Source organism: Gracilinanus agilis, chromosome 1 (genome assembly GCF_016433145.1).
Source record: "Gracilinanus agilis isolate LMUSP501 chromosome 1, AgileGrace, whole genome shotgun sequence".
NCBI lineage: Eukaryota > Metazoa > Chordata > Mammalia > Didelphimorphia > Didelphidae > Gracilinanus > Gracilinanus agilis.
Genome location: NC_058130.1, coordinates 538451901 through 538479318, shown reverse-complemented (window position 1 = coordinate 538479318; position 27418 = coordinate 538451901). Strand labels below are relative to the sequence as shown.

The 27418-nt window shown below is 36.3% G+C and overlaps 1 non-coding gene across 1 annotated transcript; it reads right to left on the bottom strand.

The window, feature by feature from the left end:
* Positions 1-16843: 16843 nt before the first annotated feature.
* LOC123232653 lies at positions 16844-16946 on the bottom strand. Its single transcript, XR_006505181.1, has one exon. It is a non-coding gene; the product is annotated as a U6 spliceosomal RNA (small nuclear RNA).
* Between the last annotated feature and the right edge of the window lie 10472 nt (positions 16947-27418).

Below are 27418 nucleotides of genomic sequence, written 5' to 3'. Positions count from 1 at the left end.
GAGAATTACCTGGGGAAATGAGAGATTAAAGGACTTGCCCCAGATAACAGAGTTAGTATTTCAGAGGTAGAATTTGAAACCACGTTGTCTTGGAAGGCTGGTCTTCTATCCACTATATCATGCTGCCTCTCAATATTTCTTTATAGATGAGATTAATGGACAATATTCTGTGATAATTACCTAGGATAAATTTCATTGCACCTTTGGGATCATTGGATCATAGATTTAGAGCTAGAAGGAGCCTTCGCTAGTCTAACCCTCTCATTTTACCGACGATGATACCAATGCCCAGAGAAAAAAGTTAAGTGATAGAATCAGGATTTGAACCCAAGTCTGTTGACTCCAAATCTGACACGTTATGCATTTTATAAAGTTGCCTTTCATAAGTGAAATGCTACAGTCCAAGTATTACTGAGAGGGGAAAATTCCTAGACAAGATCCTACATACAACAAAGTCCCTCATTTTCTCTGTACTTGGCCTACAGAGTTTTACCTGCTATCTCGCTCATCTGGTGATTTCCTATCTTTTTTAGTATTTCTTTTCTCTTTGCTAACATGGTTTTTTTTTACTTTTTAATGAGGGATCTCCCTGGGGAATTAATTATTACCTTGAATTGTATATTCATGTAGTTCCATCAAGATTCTTAAAAATTATCAAACTCTTGACAGACACTCCGTGCTGCCATAAAAATCACATATTATATTTGTAGATTTTCCCAACCCTTTCAAATTAGGGAAAATATTGGGGGGCAAAATATATTCCTTTCTTTTTCTGTCTTTGCTAAAAAAGCTAAACAAAAGTCAAAATAAAAGGCTGTTACTATCCAATATGCATATGCTATCTCACCATCCTCATGAATCCATAACAACTCCTGTATGAGGAGAAACCTTAGATGGAAATGTCATGGTGTGAAAGAAGCTCCAATGAATGGGGGGGTTCATCCTGGCATGAGCATTCCTTCTGCTGAGAGATTACAGCCCACTTCATTCGTGTTTCATGTTCAATAGGACTCTTAGAATGCTAGTAATTGTGCAGCACCTCATTGAAAAACAATGGGACAACTCCAGCTGCCAGTCACATGAGGAAACATATTTAAATTGTAGAAAGGTTTTAACCTTAAAGAAAGAGACAACTGAAACATTCATCGAGGCTGCTGCTTATTGACTACACACACTGTATTATAACATTGCTGTTATAGATCATATAAGATAATACATTACAAAATATTAGATGCTTTTAGTGTGTGCAATAGAATATATGTTTCTGGAAGGGAGAGATTCTTGACAATTCTATCTTTGCATATAGCACAATTAAATTACATTCTTTGTGGTAGGAAGGAGAAGAGATCATATCTGTGATTTCATTGGGGTAGGAAAAACCTAGAGGCAGATGAGTGAAAGAATGCTGGGCCTGAAGTTGGGGAGGCTGTATTTGACCTCACATTACTTAATATATATATATTGTATATTTACTTATGCACATGTTGTTTTCTCTGATAGAAGATGACCTCATTGAAGTCAGGGATTGTATAATTTTTGTCTTTGTATCCCCAGTAGGTAGTACAGTGCCTTACATATGGCAGAGCCTTAATAAATACTTGATAAATTGCATTTAAAGTATTTTTTGCATCTATCCTTTCTTCTCTATTCCCATTGCCTCTACCTTATATAAGATCCTTATTTACAGCTGCCTCTTAGAGGATAACTCTTCTGATCTCTGCTCTTTCCTACTTTGAAACCCTTTACATTTTTAATAGATATTTTCCTTGTGCATAGATGTAGTCATGAAACCAACAGCTTTCAATAGATGCTGACTATCAACCAAGCAAAGTTCAGAGTCTCTTATGCCATCCTACCTTTCCAGCCTTATCTCATACTAGAGTCTATGAAGTGTATGAGGAAGACTAGAACTTCTGGTTTAAGGGCTACCAAGACCTTTTTTCAGGGCTGCTTATCCACCTTTGGAGTCCACCAGCCATCCGACTCTGACTAGTGGCTCCAAGAAGCTGCAGCATGTGCAGCAACCACCTTCCTGTAAAACCATCTCAGCAGACAGGCTAAACTAGCTGGAGGGAACCAGTGGGTCTCGAACCTATAGGTGACTTAAGGGGATGTCCCAAACAAATAAAGACTTCCCTAGTGGAATAGGCAGATACAGTTTGTTCCATTGGTCCACGAAGGTAGCAAAAGTAGGCACTGTGGAATGCTTAGGGTTGGTTAGATATTGAAGACACCAAGGTCATCCACTGCATCCCGAGCCATCACCATTCATCTGACTTTTTTCTTACTACTGGACTTTGATGACTCTGGAAGAAAGAGTGAGACCCATGACTAAAAGATTAAAATTAATGTGTCCAAAACTTCAAGTTTTATTTTTATAAAGTTTATCATCTGTCAAAATAGAACCACATGACTAAGTTTTTCTACCTGCTCAAAAATTCCCAATCCACCAAAGCTAGGACAGGAAGGAAAGAGAGAGAGACAGACAGACCTCCACCCAATTTATATACTGTCTGCATCAGCATGTAATGACAGGAAGTGAGTGTGGTTCTGGGGATTATAGTTTTGCTGGGAATAGTAGTTTTTAGGGTAACAGATTCTAATTACACAAGACTTCTCACAATTCTGCCTCACTTAATTTCCATTCATGCTCAAGTACAAAAACATCACCCATACCATTTTACCATTTTATGTTTTACTATTTTATTATTTCATTATGGGATGGCCACACTATTGAAATGCCAAAATGTATGTTTGCCTAAACATATATACATATAAACATATGTTTTACAGAAAACTCAAATATGGCAAGTGCTCACCTAGAAATCAGAAGAAGCATACAAGTGTTTCTAAAGGTTTCTCTGAAGAACTTTGGTATCCATTATGAGACATGGGAAACAGTGGCACAAGACTGTCCAGCATGGTATGCCCATATCAAAGAAATCTTGAAGAGAAAAGTGGAATTTCAGTAGCTCAAAAAGTCATAAGATGCCCAGATTTAGAGACATCTCCATCCCAAATGTTCATACAGCCTATTTGTGTCCAAACTGTGGTAGAGCTTCTGAGCTCTTACTGATCTGATCAGCCACTATTGTGCACATCGTCCTTGATACAGTGATGTCATTTTGGTCCTCTTCCAGTATGAAGGACAACAGTCAACCTTCTCATAATACATCCATTCGGAATTAGCCAATATTCCATTTTTTTTGTTCAGGTTTGTTCCTATGCCTGAAGTACCTGCTTCTTCTCTCCACTGTTGAATATCTACTCAACCTTTAAAGTCCACCTCAAATGTCACTTTTTATAGGAATTTTTCTTGATACCCCAAATGAGTAATGACTTCCAGTCCTTGGTCCATTTAATTAAGGCCTTTCTTGGACACTTTCAACGTATTGTTTTTAATTTCAGTTAAGTAGGTCATATCCCTTGGCTAGAGTATAAGCATCATGTAGACAGTGACTTCAGACCCAGATGTGTTAGGACTTTAATCAAAACTGAAATGATGCGACTTGAAGGGTAATGTTTTTAATTACCAGCCATGTTAAGTAGCTGAACGAGTTTTCTTAACACAGTAGAATAGATAGTCACCCTAGATGCCTGAAACAGGGAATTGTCCCCAAAGACAAAAGTTCCATTGGCTTTCTCAGTTTAGCCTGGAGCTACTACCTACTAACTCTCTTTAAAAGGTTAGTCCTTGCCAGATTATCTATTTCGATCATTTAAAACTATATAAGACCAATAAATAGCCTTTGGCTTCTTAGGCCCAATAAATTTTATTTTTTCCCTATGTAAAATGTAGACTGTATTAGCTGCTTGTAAAATTCAAGAGTAAAAGCAAATAGACCAACCTTATGAATGGAGCAGCATTAAGATGAATGAGGAAGGTGGTTACTATGTGGATTGGGTGCCTGGAAGAGCCTGGGAGAGTCTGTTGGGAGATGCTGTTGGGTGCTGTGTGTGTATGTGAGTGTGTGCTTACAACTCTAGAGGAGTGGTTGAGAACTTATTAATTACTAACACTCCATGCCATTTGGCAGGTTGGCAGGAGAGGGTAGAGCTAAGTAAATATAAAAGCAATTTACAGGGGGAATTTCCTGGAGGAGCCACAAAGGATTCCCCAGGGAAAGTGTTACTCATCCAAGGGTTTTGGCAACAGGAGAAAATGTACACAAAGAGCTTTGCAAACTATAAAGCTTTTATGTAAGTGACTGCTGTTATTATTATTATTATTATTACAATTATTTTATAAGAAACAAAACCTTGAGCTAAAGGGATTAATAGGAGAAATCTAAGTATCCTGCATCAAGTGAAAGAGAATTTAGGGTAATGGCAAAGTCTTCTCTGTGGCACTGACATTACTCCGTCTCATTAATGGTGTAGTCCTACTCTGCACCCGGACAGGAGATAATCAAATTATAGATTAAAGACCCTCAATGACAATGAGTCTTTCTCCTAAAGCATCTCACTGCTCTTTGAGAGTAGTTCTAGCCTCAAGTCTGGGTGAGAACTTGGGAAAGCCACAATCTCTGAGCACCAGTTTACTCATTTGGAAAAATATCTGGTTGAACTAGTTGATTTTTTTTAAACCCTTAATTTCAGTGTATTGTCTCATAGGTGGAAGAGTGGTAAGGGTGGGCAATGGGGGTCAAGTGACCTGCCCAGGGTCACACAGCTGGGAAGTGGCTGAGGCTGGGTTTGAACCTAGGACCTCCTGTCTCTAGGCCTGACTCTCACTCCACTGAGCTACCCAGCTGCCCCTGAACTAGTTGATTTTTAAGGATATTTTTACTTCTGTATTCAAAGAATGGCCACCAAGTGGTCTTTTCTAGTTATCTGAAGAATATCTTGTGTATTTTTCCTGTAAGAAATGATTACTGGTGTATTTTGTGAAAACAAGTGGGTCTTTTGTTGGACAGAAAGGTTAAATGACTAGAGGAGCATTTCTATGTCTTTATGATGATTATTATTACTAGATATGATGAAGAATTCATAAATAGGATGGGAAGAACTAATTAGGCAGGAGGCAAAAGCAAAAGATTCCACACAGAAGAGGGTAATAAAAATGTATTAATACAGAAAAGAAAGTGAAGAAAATAATTATGTCATCATACAAAGTTATATACTATATAACTGTTATAGAGCTGACTCATTACAGGTGATTTTGAATTTTCAATAGAAGTAGCAATTTATACTAAATAAAATGCTCAAGAGGAGGCATATGTAATATGTACTAGCAAAACAAAGGAATTCTGTTTCTATGTCTAGAAGAAAGGTATGGGCCATGGTAGTTGGGTATTGCCTACCATAGAATGCATAGTTAAGCACTGATAAACCTATAATATGACTACTTAGAAGGTATTTTCTTCTCCTGGAGCATGTATCCAAGACATGACAGAGATTCTGCTGTTATTCAGTGAACTCAATGACCACTACCTACTTCTGCTGATTCATAGTGAAAAGGAATAGAAAAACTGATGCATTTATAGTTTCTTTGAAGTGATAGAAATTTGAAGGATTTGGGAGTATGAACTTCATTTTAGATCAAGGTCATGATTTTGGATGAGAGAGAGAGAGAGAGATTGAGAGAGAGAGAGAGAGATGGTGGTGAAAAATAGGACTTGACATTCTGGGTCATGATTCATGTTACCAGAATGATGAGTTACATGAAATTGATGGTCCATGGCTCATAAGAATCTGGAAGAATATGTCTGAAAGAAGAGTTGGAAAACTTATCAAAAGAGATTTGAGGTTAAATAATTTGAGAAGACAAAAAATACTGCGGCAGAGGAATCATTGATCCAATGTATCGTTTCATTCATCCAAAATGTGGTACATATTTAATTAAACTTCATACTTATACCTAGGTGCTCTGGTTCTGGGTCCACTTGTGCCTCTCTCAGATGCTCTCTTTTCCCTTGTAAAGTAAACTAGCAGTTTGACATTGAGTCACCTCAGTGTAAAAACTCAAATTTTGTTATCATGATTACCAAATGATTTTTTGAGGAATGACTTAATAGGGAGGCACAAAGATCAGTATACATTCAATTGTGCCAGCTAGAGCCACAGGTTAGTGGTGTCCAGATTTCCCCATATTCCTTGCATCAAGATTCAAACTAGGGGTTACAGTGGAATTGCTTGTTGGCTATGGGAGGTGGGTGGAAGGAGGAGAGGGAAAGAACATGATTCATGTACCCATGGAAGAATATTAATGAATTAATTAATTGATTAAATGAACTTAAAAAAATAACACAAAATAAATCTAGGGGTTAACCCAAACCCCACGGATTTACATCTAAGACCATGCTAGTGGGGATCTATTTCAAACATGCCCTCAAAATTCCATACTATGAGGATCCATAGTAAAACACACTAACCATTCACTCCTTGGACTTTCACAGATTTGAATTGCTCTTTCTGACATACCACATTAATCATTCCAAATTCCAAAGTAAATCTATATCTAGTTGGTTCCCTATTAAATTTCCAGTAGCAATTTTTAAACTACATCTACTTTTCAGCTTACTACTCAGTCAGTCAACAAGCATTTAGTAAGCACCTAATATGCCAATATATTCCAGGTACTACATTCAGTGTTGAGGAGAAAAAAAAAGACAAAGACAGTCTCCAACCTTGAGTAAGTCACAATCCAGTAAAGGAGAAAACATGCAAAAAACTATGTATAAACAGGGTATACGTGGGATAAATAGAATATAATCAACAAAGGATAAGCATTGGAATTAAGAAAGGCATCCTGCAAAAACTGGGATTTTTCTGGGGACTTGAAAGAAACCAGATAAGCCAAAAAAGAAGAAATGAGGAGGAAGAGCATTCTTAGTATGGAAGATAACCAGAGAAAATGCCAAGACCCAAGAGACAACAAGAAAACCAACGTCACTTAGACAAATCATACACTAGAGGTGGACATTATAAGGCACAAACAACTGAAAAGAAGGTGGGGTATTATATAGGTCTTCAAACACTAAACAGAGGATGCTATATTTCTTCCTGGAGGTAATGAGGAACCACAAGTTTATTGAGTAAGGGGGTGACATCATTGAATCCGTCCTTTAGGAATTTCACTTTGGCAATTGAGTGGGAGACAGACTGTAGTGGTGAGAAACTTGTGGGAGGCAGACCAACCAGCAGACTATTGTAATAGTCTAGGCATGAGGAGAAGAGGGCTTACATGAGGATGATGGTAGTATAGTAATAGAGAAAGGGGTATATTTGAGAGATGGTACAAAGTTGAATTCAACAAGCCTTAGTGACATTGGTTTTGGAGGAATTTGTGAGAGATGGTGAGGAGCTGAGGATGACACCTATGCCTGGAAGATTGGAAAGATGGAAGTTTGGAAGGAGGAGAAGGATTGGGGGTAAAGGTGAGTTCTGTTTTGAACATATTGAGTTCAAAATAGTACAAGATAATCAACGAGCATTTCTCAAGTGCCTACCACTATATGCCAGGCTACTAGAGTGAAGAGAATGTACAGACTACTCCTTTACTGTCTAGGGTAGGGTAAATTCACAAGCCTTAAACATTCTTCATCTTGGGAAGACAGATACTTCCTCTTCAGAGTTTACCAGTGGACTGGCTCAGATAGTTTTTAGAGGCTATAAATCTGGGAGGGAGAGTTAAGATATTGACAATATTAAGAGCAGCAATGGTATCACCATTATCAGCAACAACATGATTATCTTTTGCATTTATGGACACAAAGTTCTGTATATATGTTTTTATTGGATCCTTTGGGAATAAGAAGGGCAAAGATTATGATACCCATTTTATGATGAGGAAACTGAAGTTCAAGAGGATTGGGCAGCATTACCTAGTTAGTTGTGGGTTTCATTTAGGATTTCAACCCATCTTTCGACTAATGCAACCTTTTACAAAGGTCAAGATAATTTTGTCTCTCATTATTACAACTTAAGGCTACTTCATTCTCAAGCTAATTGGGTTTTTACCTAAAGGGTTTCATTTAGTCAAAGCCTAGCCCTTCTCACTGTAATAGAATTAATATTCAAAATTATTTCATTAAGCCAGAGCAATAGATAAAGATCAAAAGGATGTGTGTATATGTGTGTGTGTGTGGTGTGTGTGGTGTGTGTCTAACATATATATATGTGTGTGTCTAACATATGTACAAATATATATTTCTAAATACAGTTAAATTATGCATTTTAAACTATTAAACCCTAAATGTATATTGTGTATATATGTTTATATTTATATACACAAAAAAGTTTATAAACACATACACATACAAGGTTAAATAGTTCAAAATGGTCCTAAAACTTTTGGGTTGCATTGTGTGTGTTTGTGCATGTATGCATGTGTTTGTGTGTTATCCTTAATTTATATTTTTAAAAATTACCTAAATACATAAGGGGCAAATCCACCTTAATGATAACACATGGGAGAAAGAACTGGAGATTTGAGATGATCACAAGCTCTATATGTGATGGCTCAAGTAGCTAATTGTAATTTTTATATATTCTATTTTGTGAAAAGTATTGGAAAAATCTATCACATGAAGAACAGAATAGGGAAATGGGAACATCTAGCCTGGAGGAGACAAGATTTAAGGTAGATATATATAAAGGATAAGAAGAACTATGAAATACTTGAATGAATGTCATGTGAAAAGAGGACTACTTATTTTTAATAACCCTTACCTTCTGTCTTAGAATAAGTATTGGTTCCAAGGTAGAAGAGCAGTAAGGGCTAAGTGATTGAGTTAAGTGACTTGCCCAGGGTTACACAGCTAAGCAAGTGTCTGAAGCCAGATAAAAAAGGACTTTAGACATTTTTCTAGGACCAAGGGAAGTTACAGGGAAGCAGGTTTCAGTTCAATATTAAGTAAAAACTTTGTAATAATTAAAGTTGTACAAAAGTTGAATTATCTATTTTTTGAAGCTGAGCTGTGTCACTGGAAGTGTTTAGGTAGAAGCTGGGGACCATCTGTTGGGGATATTGTGTGGGGATTACTGCACAGCTATTGGCTGGATTAGATAACAGCTCCCAAGACTCCTTCAGACTGGAAAATCTTAAGATTCTATGAGTCTATAAAAATGAATTGGAATGATGTCATTTATTTATTATATTTTTATTCACATTTTACCAGATTGCAAGATCTACAAAACCAAATGAGCTTTTTGAATCTAGAGATATTGAAAGATTCTAAAGAAAGTCCTGCTAAGGGCTAATCCTCACAGTTGCTGATTTTTACTTCCTTAAAGACATCTCAAAGAAACTGTCTTGTGGGGAAATATGGTAGGTTCTTGCAGTTTAATTCATAGCAAAATTGCATTTAACTCAACTCAGGAAACACTGGAAAATAGGTACTATATGTTGGGTACCTGGAACCAAAAATGAAATAGATAATGCCCTCAAGGAGCTTATATTCTATAAAACATTATAAATGGGAAAATATATCAGAAGACCAAAGTGGATAGAATTATCAACTTCAGGGAAAAAGAGGAGATCTAATTAGATCTCAAGGAAACTTGTGTCTTTTCAGCATATTATTATGCTTGCCAGCTGCCAATCTGGAATTGGGGTGAGAGTGAGAGGGTAGACTTCAGTGAGAAAATGATTATCCTCCAAAGTTCTCGATGTACTCATTTCACTTTGACTCATATACAGAATCTTAGATAGGTTAAGATAATTTTATTCTTACTATTTCAGCCCAACAATATATCATACAATTCAGATTTTCAAGTTTGATTAGTGACAAATAGTCCATTTTACATTTGATCTAAATAGATCATACATAGGACCCTTCTACCACTCTCCCTGTAAGTAGGAATCACCTAATCCTGGTGTAATTTTAAATATAGAACATACTTTGAAGACAATAAAGTTATTCATGTATTCATTGACTTTAGGTACCTTGTAAAATCTGAATAAATCATAAGTTTCCTGAGATCGTGCGTGAACATGCTACCATAACATTGGATGAGGTTTCATGTAATGCCTGGCATAGATCATATGACAGAAAATCACACTGATTTCAATTGTGAATCAAGTACTCTATTGCACTTTAAAAGGCCATTTGTCATGAGAGATTATAAATTTATATTGCCTAAGGTTGTATTCTATCATTATAAAAGTCCCAGAATCCTCCATAAAGTTTGTTTTACCAGCAGAACATTGGGAATTATATGTCCCGTGCTAAATCTGCTCACATTGGTGTTTTGGCATTTTGGAGGGAATTTGCAGTTTAACCCTGCTGCAGGTAAAAATTAGGGATACAACTTCTTTTTCATTTTATCAGTTGTATCTGTTCACAAAAGAGGCCAATTATCATTCTTTTTTACTATACTCTATTCTTCTACAAAGGGCTGGGCTTGTAATAGATTCTCTCTGTGATCAAATGGCTTTTCTAATTTAATCTATTTTTTATTCTAATATGTTAAGTTGCATTCATGCTCTAAAATGCCACTGATTTCAGTCATTCATCCTGGGAAATTAGAGAACTATATTTTTAAGTTTTTAGCTGTCAAAATATTTACCACGAATTTTTCCTGTTTTTGCAAGCAACCTTTACACCAGCTTCTACATTTTTGTTTGGGTAACTTTCCTCTTTAAAATTAGGAAATTGGACAAGATGATCTCTAATCTCCCATCTAGCTTTCACATTTGGTAAATGTATAAGTCTAGATAGTAAAGTGCGAGGAGATCATCTTACATTAATTTGATATTAAATTAATATTTTCAATAGTTACATCCATTCAGTTGGTATTTCATGATGTGTATAAGGAGGTTGCATTGTGTAATGGAGAGGATGCTGGCATGATAGATTCTCAGAAATGTGCTGGAGCGAGCTCAAACCCAACCTTGAAAGCTAATTATTAAATTCTTAATGGGAGCATTTACATCTCAGAAATCTGCAAATGCTAACAAATCAGGACTTGATTTACTATTTTACTGATTTCTAGACTTAAGGAAGAGGTAAAGAAAATGCATTTTAAGCTTTAAAATGTGTCATGTAACTTTCCTATAAACAAAGCTTCAGACATAGGAACTACCACAAATCTCTACCTCAGGACAGTGTACATTACATATGAGCAAATGAAGCAATAATTGATTTTAATGTTTTTCCTCTTTGGAGGATTCCATTTATTAAAGCTACATATTGGTTCCTTCCATGACATGGAACATAGAAGGGATCTTGTGTACTTGAAGGTACCATCACTGAAATGGAAACTCAAGGGGTTCTTCTAAATTAAATAATAACAATAATAAGCATAAACCTGCCAGCCAATTATATGGCTTTTCTAAAAAAAACACAAAACAACCTAACAAAGTATGGAAAGGGTGATCACCTAAAAATTGGCCATCATGTAATAAATTCACTTGGCCACAGCTATTCACAAAACTTTCAGCGAAGGTGTGAAATGGGTTTTGATCTCTTTTTCTGAAGAGAGTGCCTACAGCGATAAAATCACAGATTCTTGAAATAGTGAATTGAGTGGTTGACACTTTAATTCTAGCTTGACTCTAAGTGGGCTAATAAAGAGCAATGCTAACTTCTTCCCCTCCAGTGACACCAACATCAAAACACTTAAAACTATTAAATAATCCCAGAACTGTAAGATAGAAAGGGGCCACCAAGCCACCACCAGATTCAGAGTAAAGAGCCAGATACAGTTTGATATGCAGAATATATTAAAATATTAGAGCAAGTTCTGAGCTTCGAAATATGTAACACATTAAAGGAAAATTCACAAAAGGTATCATTGAATAACACTTGTCTTGAGCTGTCTAAATAATTTTACCTTTATTTTTTTAGCAGCTTGTGCAGAGAGAGAGAGAGAGAGAGAGAGAGAGAGAGAGAGAGACTGTGCCTGTCACACAGTAATATATATGGTACAAAATAAAACAAAGTGTAGCAAATTTCCTTGCTTAATACTTAACCCAGTATAAGTTTGTTGGACCAGAGGAGTCTGATGACAGGGAAGTCTAATGTTACCTCCCTTAAGTTATTACTTTTGGCATGGTCTAAAAATGTAGCAGTAAAGTGGCACAGTGGATAGAGTGACAGATATAGAGTCAGGAAGACATATTCATGAGTTCAAATTTGGTGTCAGATACTTATTAGCTATATGACTGTGGGCAAGTCACTTAACTGTCTCACTTTTCTTGGGTATAGAATAATCTAGAGAAGGAAATGGCAAGCCACTCTGGTATTTTTGCCAAGAAAACCCGAAATAAGGTCATGGGGAATTAGGCATAATTGAAATGACTGCATAACAACAACAAGAAGAAATAGATTGTTATAAAAATTATGTTATAAGAATTTAGGTTTTATTAGTTCTATGAGCTAATGTGTAATTTGAATTAGCTTGTCTTTACATAGCTGTCTGACCACTAAAATACATTTTGTGATATGAGTCCATATTGTTATAAATATAACTGAATGAGAAGATAAATTGTGATGCGGGGTCATGAATCAAGTTTGACTGAGTATGGTTCATTTCAGTAATTCTTCACTAAAGGAACCTTTAAATAATCATACTCTATCCCATAACTGAAGAAATATCTTCAAAGCTCTGTGTTGGATCTTCTCACTTTCACTTGGTGACTTCATCCACTCTCAGTTTCACATATAATTTCTATGCAGATGATTCTGAAATATGTATCTCTAGTCCTATCCTTTCTCCCACTCTGGAACTATATATCTACCTGTTTGCTGAAAATCAGGGCTTCAATGGCAACTGAATTTCAATTTGTCCCAAACCAAATTCTCTCCCTTTAAATTTATTGAGTCAACCCCTTCTCAAAAACAAAACAAAAAAAGCGTAAAAGCATCTAATCAACATAAAACATTTATACATCAAGAAAATTTTGTGGATAATTCCCGAGGCAGAAAGAGGACAATGAAGTTTATTGTTCCAGATTGTTTCCCTCCAAATTGATCTCTTTCTGTTATTGTTATTACTTTTCTCCTAGCCACCCTGGCTAAGAATTTTAGTCACTCTTGATTCTTCTCTCTTCCTCATATGATCCCTTCTATCTCATTAATTTCTCTGTTCTATGGGTTATAGCTCCACAAGATCATCTATGTCTATCTTCTCCTTTCTATCGTTCTTGTTATTCTGCTTTGGGTCCTATTACTAACCATAACCCAGTAGATTACTTGTTTATTTTCATCCTCCTTTTGGAAAAACAATCTTTATTATAAGGCATAGTTCTCTGGAAGGGAGAGAGAAAATAAAATAAGGGACAGTTAGCAACATAAAAAAGATATTAAAATACATTTTAAGTGCATATCAAAGAAATCAACAGGGTTAAGGTAGTTGAGATGATAGAGCCTTGTGAGAAAAACAGAAACTTGAATTAGAGAAAGAGAATGTGGCACAGAAGAGGTGAAATTTTGATCCTTCCTGATAATATTCCAGAACATTATAGAAGGACATGAAGGAATGGGTGCCACACTTTTACATGAATTAGATCAGTGATTCCCAAAGTGGGCACCACCGCTCCCTGATGGGTGCTACAGTGATCCAGGGAGTGGTGATGGCCACAGGTACATTTATCTTTCCTATTAATTGCTATTAAAATTTTAAAAAAATTAATTTCCATGACAAAACCAGTGGAAATGTGCATCAGCCATGGGTGGGGGGAGTGTGGGGAGTGAAGGGGAAAGTAGGAGCATGAATCATGTAACCATGTTAAAAATGAATATTAATAAATGTTTAAATTAAAAAAAAGAAAAAAATTAATTTCCTGGGGTGCTAAGTAATATATTTTCTGGAAAGGGGGTGGTAGGTCAAAAAAGTCTGGGAACCACTGAATTAGATAAAGGAAGATCAAATATAATTACATCCCTCCTACTCCCAAACACATAAACTCAAAAAGCTAATGGGAAGGGACAGAGACAAGGGAGGGATAGAGAGGTATCTAAGAGGGAGAGTTGGATTGGTAGGAGGATAGTTATATGGGAAACAAACTGGAATGTTGCAAGGAAGAAAGTGAAAAGACTATTGAAAGCATATGAAGAAAGCAAAAATCCGGCATCAAGGATAACTGAAGGAGAAGAAAAGAACCAAAACAGGAAGGAAGAAGGATGCTTCACTTATACAATCCCAAGTGCCAGGCAGACTCCATCTCTTTTTTCTCCTTATTTATAGAGAGGAAAGAAAGAAAAAGGTGCAAGAGGTCAGAGTAGAAGGAAATACAAAATTAATCTTTATACCTGTGAAAGTAAAGAGAATGAACTCAGCCATGAATTAAAGAGGAGAGCATAATGGATTAGAAAATAGAATATAGCAAAATGTTATTTATAAGGAACACAATGGAAACACAAAGATTCATTCAAAGTTCAAATTAGAGTCTAGAGTAAAACTTATGTTTTGGCTGAATTTTTTTAAAAAGCTAGAGTAGCAATCATGATTTTGGATGAATTTTTTCTTTTTTCTTTTTTAATTTTTCTTTGGAATATTTTCCCCTAGTTAGATATTTCATGTTCTTTCCCTCTCCCCCAAGCCCCCCTAACCCCTCTTAGTCAATGCACAATTCCACTGGGTTTTTACATGTATCATTGATCAAGACCTAATTCTATATTATTGATAGTTGTACTAGAGTTATTGTTTAGTTTCTACATCCCCAATAATATCCCCACCAGCCCATGTGTTCAAGCAGTTGTTTGTCTTCTGTGTTTCTCCTTAGATGAATTTTTTTTAAATGAGCATGGAGATAACATTATACTCAAAGATTCTAAGAATATTGAATCAATATCAATACTTAATATATATGAACTTATTGAAATAGCATATAATTATGAAAATAAAAAGCAAGAAGGTGGAGTACTAGACATTTTTTCTACCTTCACAACCTCTCAAATCTTAACAAAACTGGAATTATGCACAAAAGATAAAGCAATTTCAGTCATCTACATGGCATAAGACACTAAGAGACAGAATGAGGTAACAATATGATAATTAATAACAGAGGCGACTAATATCTAACCCTTAGCACATTTACTCAAGGTCCTCTCTCTCACGGGCCATCATACTCTGGCAGGGCCTCATAGCCCCCCTCAATACTTGCAATAGAAATTAACTCTGTTCCCTCTCCAACTCTCACATCTCCATTCCACTGAAAGCCAAATGTCTGCAGGTTGCTCTCATACTAGCAGGTCAAGGTTCCCAGAGAAAGACCATACTGTTATATTCGATTTCTTTCAGAATCTTAGGGGCAATCTTGTTGAGGGAAAACACTTTGGAGCACAGTAAAAAAATATTTAATTACTGGACTTTCTAGGGCTAAAAATATAAGCAAAACATAGACATTTAAGTTCATTCTGCTTTTAACACATTTTTAAGTCTAGACAATCAAGAAAACAACAACTTAAACAGAGTGACTGGCACATAGTAGGTGCTTATTATTTATTTATTTATTGATTTGACAGTTTAATAATTGGATCTCACTAGCCAATTGGAGCTGACTCTGGCATACCCCTGATTATACACCCTGTACTTACCACTCACATTTCTCTTTTATACTTACAATCATGATACTTAAAATGATGTACATGACTTATGAAAACCATCTATTCAGAGTAACTCACAACTCTGGAACTATAAACTTCATTGTCCTCTTTCTGCCTCAGGAATTGTACATAAAATTTTCTTGATGTATAAATGTTTTATGCTGACTAAATGCTTACATTGCTTTTTGTTTGTTTTTTTTGGGGGGAGGGGTTGACTCAATTTTATTTCATATTTTAAATCCATAATATAATTTATCTTTTAATTTTTCCTTTATAAGGATTTTTGGAAAAATGTTATATGAAATGATGCTAATTAAAAAGGATTTCTATAAAGCAATGACATTGTTCCCTTTTATTAACTCCTCTTTAGATCTAGATGCCATGAAATGATGAATTAAGGTATTTAAGGGTATGGTTAGAATATTTTAAAAGTTAAGTATTTAATTGGATATATTGCTTTTTTTAAACCCTTAACTTCTGTGTATTGGCTCATAGGTGGAAGAGTGGTAAGGGAGGGCAATGGGGGTCAAGTGACTTGTCCAGCGTCACATAGCTGGGAAGTGTCTGAGGTCAGATTTGAACCTAGGACCTCCCGTCTCTAGGCCTGGCTCTCAATCCACTGAGTTACCCAGCTGCCCCCTGAATATATTGTTTTTAAGCAAATGATAATTTCTTCTTTCCCCTTTTAACTTTGGTTGCACTGGTTTTGTTTGTATAGTTTTTTAATTTAATATAATAAAAAAATATCTATGTTACATCTCAAGATGTCATCTATTTCTTATTTGGTCATAAATTCTTCCCTTATCAATAAATGGATCTAAAAGGCAAACTATTCCATGCTTGCTTAATTTATGTATTGTATCACACTTTAGATCTAAATCACGTATCCATTTGAACTGAATCTTAGTATAGCTTATGACATACTAAAGTAAATTGTCTGATTTTGAGCAAGGTGAGAGTTCTGTGGTTTCTCTGATATATAGCAAGACTGAAACTCCATGTGAATGGCTTTCCACATACTTTGCTTTCATAAGGTTTCTCACAAGTGTGGATTCTCAGGTTTTGAACAAGACTAGAGCTCCTACTGAATGTCTTTCCACATTGCTTGTATTTATAAGGTTTCTTCCCAGTGTGGATTCTCTAATGTACAGCAAGAATGGAGCATACTATGAATGTCTTTCCACTTTGCTTGCATTCATAAAGTTTCTTCCCAGTGTGGATTCTCTGATGTACAGCAAGGCCAGCCCTCTGTTTGAATGTCTTTCCACAATACTTGCATTTGTAAGGTTTCTCCCCAGTATGAATTCTCTATGTTCAGCAAGAATGGAACTCGATATGAATGTCTTCCCAAAAATATGTAATGCTTCATGAATTTGTGTGTCATCCTTGTGTGGGGGCCATGCTAATCTTCTCTGTATCTTTCCAATTTTAGTATATGTGCTGCTAAAGCAAGCAAAGGTGCTTACACTGTTAAGTGGAGATGACATACCTGTGTTTGTCAATCTTTTGATTAGCCAAACTAGTAGATCTACTGAGGAAATACCTCCAACTTGCTCCTCTGCTCAGCTTGATTTACTTCTAGTACTTAGAACAGTATTCAGCACATAAAAGGTGCTTAATAAATGCTCAGTGATTTGACTTCCCAAAGTCATAATCAAAAGTTGATGTTTTACATGTTTTCCCAATTTATAATAGCTTCTCACATTCTTGTCTTAGTACTTTCTATTACATAAATCAAAGTTTAGATGGATTTAGTAGTAAATAGATGACTGAAAGAGTAAATCATTTATTCACTAATATCAACTTAGTTGGCAGACTAATAGAGTGGCACGATGGCTGTCTGTGATCTTATGTAATTCAATATTAATATGAACAACTTGGATATATACATGTATATGTACACACACACACACACACATATATATATTTACTATATATATGAAATATGCAAATGCCACTAAGCTAGGAAGGATTGCTACGACATTGGATCCAAAAGGTCTTAACAAGCTAGCATGTTGGGCCAAATATAATGACAGACTTAGGCTCAAAGAGTACATGATAGCTGTGGAGTGGGAGTGAATTGTTCGATGAGAGTTTGCAAAAGATATTGGGGTATTAGTGGATTTCAAGCTAGGCATGAGTCAACAATGCAACAAAATAGTCAAAATAGCTAATATATTAGAAGCAGTAGTTGTGTTCCCAGAACAAGGGAAGTTAGAGATCGGGTTGTGTTTTACATGAGTCATATAATATTACAAGGGTTTTGATCAGTTCTCAGTGTTTTATTTGAGGAAGAACATTAAACAACTAGGGAAAATACAGAGGGGAATGACCTAGACCATAAAGAGTGGAGACCATGAAACATGAAGATCAATTTAGGCATTATGGGACAGTTAGCTGTACAATGGATAGAGCTCTTGGCTTAGAATCAGGAAGGTCTGACCTAAGACATTTACTATTTCTGTGACCCTACACAAGTCACTTAACCCCGTTTGCCTCATTTTCTTCATCTGGAAAAGGAAATAGCAAACTATTCCAGTTTTGATAGCAAGAAAACCCCACATGGAATCATGAAGAAAGAGACATGATGGAAACAAATAAACAACAACAGGTAACATGGGGATGTGTAATTTAGGAAAGAAAAGGCTTGAGGGCATGTAAAACCTATCAATAAATATCTGAAGAGCTATCTTATGGAAAATAAATTAAATTAATTCTCTTTGATTCTAAAGTCCTCAAAGAACTAAGACCAATAAATAGATGTTACATAAGAGAGTTCAATGTAAGGAAAACTTTTAAAAAAACTAGAGCTATTTCAAAGTGGAATGTGTTAGTTACCTTGAAAGTTCCTTTCCATGGAGAAGCGAAGGCTGGGTAACTACTTTTCTAGAATATTGAAGAAGAATAGTGTTCAATTATAGGTTGAATAGCTGTAGCTGCAGTTGTGTGATTTTGTGGCATGCAGTTGAAAAACTTGTTTATGAACAAATGAATTTTAGGCTAAAGAAGCTGGGTTGTAGTCAGTAGGCAATGAGAAGTTACTGAAAGCTTTTTAGTAGAGGTAGAAGGATGAAAGTTAGAGTAGAATACAACTATAGCAATGTTTTAGGGAGATTAATTTGGATTAGACCTGAGGAAACAGAATGAGAAAATCTGAAGACAAAAATTCTGGTTACCACATAATAGGAAAGCCCTCAGATTTACTAAGGCATCTTTCTGTTTTCTACATATTCAAGAAAATGCCACCCAGAATTGTAAATGTAGTAAAGCCTCTTTTAAATTTCTCCCTTTTGACTTAACCAAGGATTCAGCCAGTAGCCTTTGGGGATACGGTGATTGCTATGTTAAGACATTTATCTTTTTCTTAAAAGATATAGTTATAAGATGATAGGACAAAATGTGCCCTTCCCTCAAAATGACATTTTTTGGTGTTTCCTTGATATTAAAAAAAACAACAACAACTAGTTGTCCTCCAAAACAAAGAATATAATGATTTTTTTAAATCCCTATGTCCTTAACTGGATGAGAAAATAAAATAACCAGGGAGGCACTGGATTGGTTATGATGGTGGTTGCCACTCTGTCTGCCAAACCCATTCTTACAAGCTAGCAGGGAATTGAAATTGAAAAGATTTCTGTTTTTCAGCACTTGAGATCATTTCAGAAGACTGATAGTGGAAAAGCCTATCAAGAGGCTATTTTTAAAATAGAAAACGTAATATTTTATGTAGAGGTATGTATGGGTGTTGCATTTGGGGCTTGTCAAACTTGACAGCGGCCCTTCAGGCTTTTCTGGAGAAAGCCTTGTAGTATCAGAGCTATATATCAGTATTCACATTGCACGGTACAGTCTTTTGTAATTAAGCAGACCTGGTTTTCAGCACTGTTTTCTTAGTTTCTCAGTGAAATACTAGTGCCAGCAATTTGCGACTGCTTTTAACTCTTGAATTCAAGAGGTTTCACAGAATCATAGAATTGTATAGCCAGAAGGGGCCTTAGAGGTCACCTAGTCTGATCCTAGGATTTTACAGAGAAAGAGACTTGATTTGTCCACGTTCATCATGGCGTACGTAGACCAGTGGCCAAGAACCATTCTGATAGCCACCTAATTGGTCTCTCTGATTAGAGACCTGGTCTTTGGATTCTCCATCTAGTGCTGTTCCTATACCCGATTCTGCCTGGTGGGATATTACTGATGGCACCGCTTCAAAAACGCCTTCAGAAGATTCACTGGGTTATTATCATTGTTTTATATCCTCAGCACAGTAAGTGGCCATGAGTCATGTCTTTACAGCTAAGTCGGGGAAGCTGTTGTGGGACTGTTTTTGAGGGCTAACCAGAACATTCTACTCAATTGCTGCTGGATGAAACCCACAGCTCAGAGAATTAGGAAACCTTAAAGCTTTGGTGCCTAGCACAAGCCTTATAAAGAACAGATCTTCAATAAGTGTTGTTTGAATTCATTTGAACTAAATTAAACTGAACTGAACTGAGTTGAATTGCCAGTAACATTCCAGCAATATTCGAGTTTAGATCGAAGATCGAAGATGAAGATAGAACACTGAAAGGAGAATGAAACCAGGGTCTCAGTTTCAATTCATAGTGCCTTCCTTTTCTTGGTGAAAGAAGACTTTTGTCATCGACTTTATCTTATCACTTCCTATTTCAGAGATGCCCTATGGATGGATTTTAAGAGATGTTTATTAATTATTTTGCACCTTCTCTTCTATTATCTGAATCCTACCGTAAGGCCAAGGTCAGGTCACACTTTTGTGAAGCATTTGCTGTCCATCCCAGTGATTCTTTCTTTCCTAAGATCTCCAGAAAGTAATAGAAACCTCACTGACTGTAGAAACATTGCCCCATTCTTCTTTCTTAACTGCACAGTATTTGATCCATAGTAGACACTCAACAAATACTTCTTCCTATTAAAGATGATACAGCAAAGACATGATCATCCTACCAAGGTTTTGTGCAACTTTGGGGGTAGTTTGCCTCTGTTGTGATAGTGCCTTTAGAGAATTCATTCATTCAGAGCCTTTGGGAACAGAATTACAATGAAAGCTGTGTAACCTTGGGAATTTCTTCTTTCCCTCATTCTTTCTTTCCTCCCTTCTGTCTTTCCTTCCTTTCTCCTTTCTTTCATCTCTTCCTCCTCTCCATCCCTTCTTTCCTTCTTTCCTCCCTTTCTTTTTTCCTTCCTCCCTTTCTTTCTCTCCCTTCCTTTCTCCTCTTCTACCTCCTTCTTATTCTTGTTCTCATCCTTACTCGTACTCTTCATTCTTCTTCTCCTTCATTCTTTCTTTTCAATAATATACTCAACCATGATACTTGAAAACACTTTGTCTTCTTTCACTTTATATTTTCTACATAAATGTATCTTTGCCACATGCTACTTCAAGTAGAAGGGGTATAAATCTCTAATAAGTGTTTTAAAATAATGAATAGTTATAGCCATAATTTTGAGTATATGGATAAATGACAATAAACATGTTCTCTTTGGGAAGTTTTATTTCTAAATTAGGGAATATTTGGTATGGAAAGCTAGGATAGATGGAAATTTTAGTTTATTGAAGGTAGCAATCAAGCGAACTTGATTCTTGAATGAGCTGAGGCTGCAAGGAAAACTAAGAATAATAAAAAGGAATTTTTAGCTCTACTCGGGAAAAAAAGGATGATGAAAGAAGGGATAGGACCCTAGTTGGGGTGCAAGGGATGATGATAACTGACATAAAGAAAAGGGAATGCCGTTCAATTTTTACTGGACTTCTCTTCAACAAGGAGAATGATCCTTGAACTAAAAAGGAGAGAACAAAAGCCGATCAATAGAAAGTTGAAAGCCAAGGTAAGTAAAGAGATAATAAAAGAGTACATATAATAGCTGACCTTGATGAGTTCATGTCACTTGACCCAAGCACTACATCCTTGGGTACTAAAAAAGAACTAGCAGATGTGATTGCTGAGCCACTGTCAAAGGTTATGTAGAATGTCAGAGGCACCATAGGATTAAAAAGGAGTAAATGTCATGCTAATTTTAAAAGAAGGGAAGAGAATTGAGTCTGAAAACTATAGGATGGTGAGGTTGTAAGACTAGAAAATGGTAAATGTCTATCTCAGTTTTCAAAAGAGGGGAAAAGAACATAATTTTCAAAATAAAGGGAAGTGAGCTTGGTGTCATTTCCAGGCAACAATCTGGAGTATACCATTAAAAGGATGGTTAATGAATATCTAACAAAGGAAATGGCAATCACAGAGTGGACAAAGAGGAGATCAAACCAAACTAGTCTCAATACAGTTATTAAGCTGATGGATCAGGGAATGTTTTAGGTGTAGTTTATTTCTATTATAATACATTTTACAAAGCATCTCATGCTATTCTTGTGGAAAAGATGGAGGACTGCGATATAGGTGATAATACAATTAGATGAATTTTCATGGTTGCATGACTAGACCCCGATGGTCTATTAATGTCTTGATGTCCACCAGAAAAGAAGTCTTTAGTTGAATGACCCAGAAATCTGAACGTGACCCTCCTGTGTTTTTATTTATTTTTAATCAGTGATTTAGAGAGAGCTATTGGCAAAGTGGAGAGAGTGCCCACCCTAGAGTCAGGAAGACCCAAGTTCAAATCCAGCTTCAGACACTTATTAGCTGCATAACCCTGGGCAACTAATCCTGTCAGTCTCAGTTTTCTCATCTGTAAAATGAGGTGGAGAAGAAAATGGCAAACCACTCCAGTATCTTTGCCAAGAAAACCTCAAATGGAGTCACAAAGAATTGTACATAACTGAAACAACAACAAAAACATCAACAAGTGATTTAAATAAAGAAATAAATAATATGCTTATCAAAACTGCAAATGACATGAAAATGGGAGGAAAATCTGACACAGAGTAAGAGTATCCAAAAAGATTTTGATAGGCTAGTGGAAAAAAAGATTGAGAATAACGGGTGAATGTTGCAAAGAGACATATTTGGATTTGATCCAAGTGAAATTTTCCTAATAATTAGAATGTTCCAAAAGTGGAATGGGCTGCCTCTGGAGACACCCACCTACCTCCTCAATGGATATCTCCCTACAAAGGCTGGTTGATCACAGGCTCATAGATTTAGAGTTAGAAGGGACCTTTGAGATCAACTAGTTTACTCTAATCTCCTCATTTATTTATGTGGAAACCAAAATACAGAGAGATCTTGTCTTGCCTATGTTCACAGTGCTGGTATGTAGTAAAGCATAGATTTGAAGTCAGGTCCTCAGATTCCAAACCTGATGACCTTTCCACTAAACAATCATACTTCACTGTGGATATTACAGAAGAGTTGTTTTGTTTTGTTTTGTTTTTAAAGTATGGTCAACAAAGTCCCTTTTAATGATGAAACTTTATGGTGATATGACCTTAAGGAAGAAAGGGGTGGGAGAGATAGTTATGAGTTGAATCTAGAGATATAAAAATTATTAAAAGAATGGTTTCATGATTCTAGCTTATGTATACAATGGAATTGTATGCTAGCTTCTCTACAGTTTTATTTCCCCCTCTCTACTGCTGGGCTTGAAGTCATTGAGTTCAATATGACAGCCTAAGGTGGGGTGGCTGGAGGGGACAGACTAAAATATCTTGCGTTCCTATTTAGAGAGAAGTCAGAACACTTCTGATCACAACATAGTCTTTTCCCCTGAATTCTTGGGCTGGAAATTTAAAACCTGCTAATTCAAACTATCCCTTTAGGGGCCATTTCAGATAGTTTTGTTAAAAATTGGACATGTTCCTGAGTCTTTAGACAACCACAGACTCAGCAAGAGCTTGAAGTGTGGTGGCAGCAACCCTGACTCTCCTCTCTCTTCATCCTCTTTCCACCCACCCCCTGCCTCCATTTTCTCTTTTATGTGTATCTATCTGTGTCTAATTTAGATGGCAAGTTCCTTAATACTGTATGTTATAGTTTCTAGCATACTGTGAGCGCTTATAAATGTTAAATGATAATAATGATAATATGGGAGCCCTAAAGGTGCCAGCTGCTTCATTTCACTTGAGAAAACAGGGTTTTTCACTCCAGCTTCTAGTTAGAAAATAAAGGGTGGTATATTGGATTTCTGAAGTAAGGAGGAAGACAGAGATATGTGAAGTGGGAGTTGTAAAAAGGAAAGAAAGGGGGTAAGTAAGAGGTCAGCAAGAGAGCCTGGCCACTTAGATTGTAAAAGAAGTCAGTAGTCAGAGCTGAGTTACATATCCTTCCAAGGAAACTACTCTTTGGCCAATTTTTTTTTAAATATCTAAACTATTGGACAACCAAAAGCATGAAAGATTCATACTGGTATGCACTGTTTAGCAAGAGAAATGAAGACTGAACATTGGTTATTGTCCTTCATACTTAAAAGAGGACCAAAATGACATTACTGGTTGTATCTTTTGACTTGAATTTGATTTAAAGCAAGGCAGAATTGCACAAAGTCAGCCTCACTCTCTCTTCCAGAGTCATCCAAGTCGAATAGCAAAAAAAGACAAGATCTCTGGTGATGGTCCAGGGTGCAGTGGATGACTTTAGTGTCTTTGATGTCTAACCAAGCTCTAATTGCTCCACAATTCCTGCTTCTGCTTCCTCCAGTGGTAGAAAGAACACCAGTGAGGAGAGCAAGCCAGTGGTGAGTCATTTAACTTCTCTAAATATCAGATTTCTTATCAGAAAAATAAGAGGTTCAAATTAGACCATCACTAAGGACCCTCTTAGGTTCAAAATTCTCGGGTTCTTTTGTTCTCTTGTGATTATCTATATTTAATAAAACTTGACATTTATAAAACAATTTAAGATTTGCCAAGCCCTCTACATAATTTATCTCGTGTGAGCCTCAAAACAACTCAGAGAAGTAGATATTGCAGGTATCCTCATTTTAGAAATGAAGAAACTGAGGTTCAGAAAATTTGTGATTTGCCCATAGTCACACATCCAATATTGGACATGGGATTTGATCCCAACTCCAAGTCTATCACTCCTTCCAAAACACCATACTATTTCTCCAAAGCTGTTATATATTGATAAGCTTTTCCCAATTCTCCTTAATGCTAATGCCATCCCTTTGAAGCTAACTCCAATCTATCCTGCACAAATATACAAGATATACACGATATGTACAAAATAGAAATATCCATTTATCCCATATATATCTTGTTTTATCCCATCTATATCTGGACCATTTGCATGTTGTGTCCCCCCTCTCCCATTAAACTGTGAGTTCCTCAAGACCAGGGACTGATTGTTTTTGCCTTTTTTTTTTATTTTTGGTATCCCTGATCCTTAGCATTCTGATATGTATAGAGTTGATACTTTATAAATGTTTGTTGACTTAACTTTACTCTATTTTCCAGTTAAACTGGACTGCTAGTTGTTCTTTGAACCCTGTCATTACCCATTCTGAACATTCATGCAGGCATCCTTCCCCCATCTCTTCTTTCAAGGTTCAGTTCAAATTTGACCTCTCCCTTGAATATCTACCTCTTTTTCTCATCAGTGTTCCCTCACTCTCCTATTGTTCCCTTTTTACTCAGATTTCCTTAATATCTAGGACAGAAGCAAAAACAGTGGGATAGCGATGCAGGGGCAAATGCAGCCTTAACATTTTAGAAATTAGAGCTACCTCCAAAGTGAAATATAGACTACCTCTGGAGAGTCTTCAAGCACTTGTCCTACTGTGTGTTTCTTTCTATCAGGTTTTTCCCCCCAGCATTTAGCAAAATGCCTGACACACAATAGGTGCGTAATAAATGCTTATGGACGGACTGATGGACAGGTATGTTGAACTAAATGGCCACTGAGGGCTCTTTCAATTTAAAAATTATGAGACTCTGAGTTGCTAGATCTCATTTCTCTAATTTATTTTAAAGAATATTTTATTTTTCCCCAATTACATGTAAAAACATTTTTAACATTCATTAAAAAAAATTGGAGTTCTAAATTCTCTCTCTCCTTTCCACCCTCCCTTCCTCACTCCCTCCCATCATTCCCTCCTCCTTGAGACCAGAAGCAGCCTGATATGTATTTACAGGTGCAATTGATCTCCATATTTCTCAGTATGCCATAATCATATTTACACATGGTAAAAGTTTTTTATACTTATCTACGAATGATCATATCCTCCCCTATAGACCATAAGCTCTTTGAGGACAGTAACTATCATTTTTTAAAAATTCTTTCTCCAAGGCCAAATTTTTTATTATTTTTAAGAGTGACTGAATATATGTTTGTTGAATTGAATTGCTCAAGGCCACACAGTTAACTAAAAGTTGCCCTCAGGATCTTTTAACAAAAAGGTATTTACAGAAAAAAACTGAGTATGAGAGCTGGCCTTGGAGTCAGAAGACCTGGGCTCAGTTCTGGCCTCTAATACAAACTAGCTGTGTGAGTCTGGGAGACTTACTTAATCGCCCAGTGCTTTGGGCATCTCTTTAAAACCATAAACTGCAGAGCAAGTGCTGATGTGCATTGGTATTTTCCTTAGGTGAGATTGTTCTAACCCACTGAAATCACAGGTCCATCTCTATCCATACACAGGCAGAGCTCGTTTTATTGTGCTTCACAGATACTGTGTTTTTTACAAATTGAAGGTTTGTGGCAGCACTGCTTCAGCAAGTCCATCGGCACCTTTCCAATGCCATGGGCTTACTCTGGGTCTCTGGGTCACATTTTGGTAATTCTTGCAACATTACAAACTTTTTCATTTGTTTTATACCTGTTATGGTGACCTGTGATCTTTGACATTATTATTTGTAAGTGTTAAAGTGCCATAACCATTGCCCATATAAGATGGAGTATTTAATCCGTATAGGTGTGTGTGTGTGTGTGTGTTCTGATTGTTCCAATGACTGTCCATCTCTGTTTCTCTCCCTCTCCTCCAGCCTTCCTATTTTTTAAGATACTATGATATTGACAGGCCAATTAATAACCTTACAATGGCCTCTCAGTCTTTAAATGAAAAGTCGATCCAGCAGCCATCAACGTGGAAGTGAGACCCTCCACCAGGAAGATTTTGATTTGTAGAAGGCTCAGATGACCATTAGCATTTTTTAGCCATAGAATATTTTTAAATTAAGGTATGTACATTGTTTATTTGGACAGAATAATATTGTATACTTAATAGATCACAGTATAGTGTAAATATAATTTTATTTGTACTAAAAAACTAAAAAAAATTCATGTGAACTCACTTTTAAAAAATATTCACTTTACTGGGGTGGTCTGGAGCTAAACTAGCGATACCTCAGAATTATACCTTTAGGAAACTTCCAAACAGGGCTGTTCCAGTAAATGTTTAACAATAGGCTCTGTGAGAGGGAATTTATGCAAAATATACTTATAATTAATTTTCCCATCACTTTCATAAATTTGGAGATTCAAAACAATGAACTTTTGTTTTGTAACATAACATTTTGTTACATTCGATATGTAACATTTGCAGATTTCTGAGGTGTAAGTGCTCACATTTAAAATTTAATAGTGGGGGCAGCTGGGTGGCTCAGTGGATTGAGAGCTAGGACTAGAGACTCAAATCTGATCTCAGACACTTCCCAGCTATGCCACCCTGGGCAAGTAACTGAACCCTCATTGCCTAGCCCTTACTGCTCTTCTGCCTTGGAAATAATACACAATATTGATTCTAAGATAGAAGGTAAGGGTTTAAAAAAAAAAGAATAGTGGCTCTCAGGAGCATGGTGGCTCCAACATGCCCCTGCCTTCAAAGTATCTTAAGTAATTGTCTTTATACACTATACCTGTTTTTACTTCTATTATGTACTTCAGCTAAAAACTCTCTCAATTTGAAATTTGCTCTTCTATGAAGATGACTTACTTTTTAAAACTTTCTGACCCCATCAAGTGATCATAGACTTTAGAGGGGAGAAAAGTGGTCAACAAATTGATGAGAAACTGGAGATG